Genomic DNA, 1,287 nt, shown 5'->3' with positions numbered 1-1,287 from the left:
GTGTCTCACTGCACACCCCCCAGTGTCTCACTGCACACTCCCCAGTGTCCCTCTGCACACTCCCCAGTGTCCCTCTGCACACTCCCCAGTGTCTCACTGCACACTCCCCAGTGTCTCACTGGACACTCCCCAGCCAGTGTCCCTCTGCCCTCTCCCCAGTGTCTCACTGCACACTCCCCAGTATCCCTCTGCACACTCCCCTGTGTCTCACTGCACACTCCCCAGTGTCTCACTGCACACTCCCCAGCCAGTGTCCCACTGCACACTCCCCAGTGTCTCACTGCACACTCCCCAGTGTCTCACTGGACACTCCCCAGCCAGTGTCCCACTGCACACTCCCCAGTGTCTCACTGCACACTCCCCAGTGTCTCACTGCACACTCCCCAGTGTCTCACTGCACACTCCCCAGTGTCTCCCTGCACACTCCCCAGTGTCTCACTGCACACTCCCCAGTGTCTCACTGCACACTCCCCAGTGTCTCACTGCACACTCCCCAGTGTCTCTCTGCACACTCCCCAGTGTCCCTCTGCACACTCCCCAGTGTCTCACTGCACACCCCCCAGTGTCTCACTGCACACTCCCCAGTGTCCCTCTGCACACTCCCCAGTGTCCCTCTGCACACTCCCCAGTGTCTCACTGCACACTCCCCAGTGTCTCACTGGACACTCCCCAGCCAGTGTCCCACTGCACACTCCCCAGTGTCTCACTGCACACTCCCCAGTGTCTCACTGCACACTCCCCAGTGTCTCACTGCACATCCCAGTGTCTCACTGCACACTCCCCAGTGTCTCACTGCACACTCCCCAGTGTCTCACTGCACACTCCCCAGTGTCTCACTGCACACTCCCCAGCCAGTGTCTCACTGCACACTCCCCAGCCAGTGTCTCACTGCACACTCCCCAATGTCCCACTGCACACTCCCCAGTGTCCCACTGCACACTCCCCAGCCAGTGTCTCACTGCACACCCCCCAGTGTCCCACTGCACACCTCCCAGTGTCTCACTGCACACTCCCCAGTGTCTCACTGCACACTCCCCCAGTGTCTCACTGCACACTCCGCCAGTGTCTCACTGCACACTCCCCAGTGTCTCACTGCACACTCCCCAGTGTCTCACTGCACACTCACCAGTGTCCCTCTGCACACTCCCCAGTGTCTCACTGCACACTCCCCAGTGTCTCACTGCACACTCCCCAGTGTCTCACTGCACACTCCCCAGTGTCTCACTGCACACTCACCAGTGTCTCACTGCACACTCCCCAGTGTCTCACTGCACACTCCCCAGTGTC

This window comes from Mustelus asterias, unplaced genomic scaffold (assembly GCF_964213995.1).
Source record: "Mustelus asterias unplaced genomic scaffold, sMusAst1.hap1.1 HAP1_SCAFFOLD_1812, whole genome shotgun sequence".
In the NCBI taxonomy this organism is placed as follows: Eukaryota; Metazoa; Chordata; class Chondrichthyes; order Carcharhiniformes; family Triakidae; genus Mustelus; species Mustelus asterias.
Note: the sequence above shows the minus strand (reverse complement) of the source record.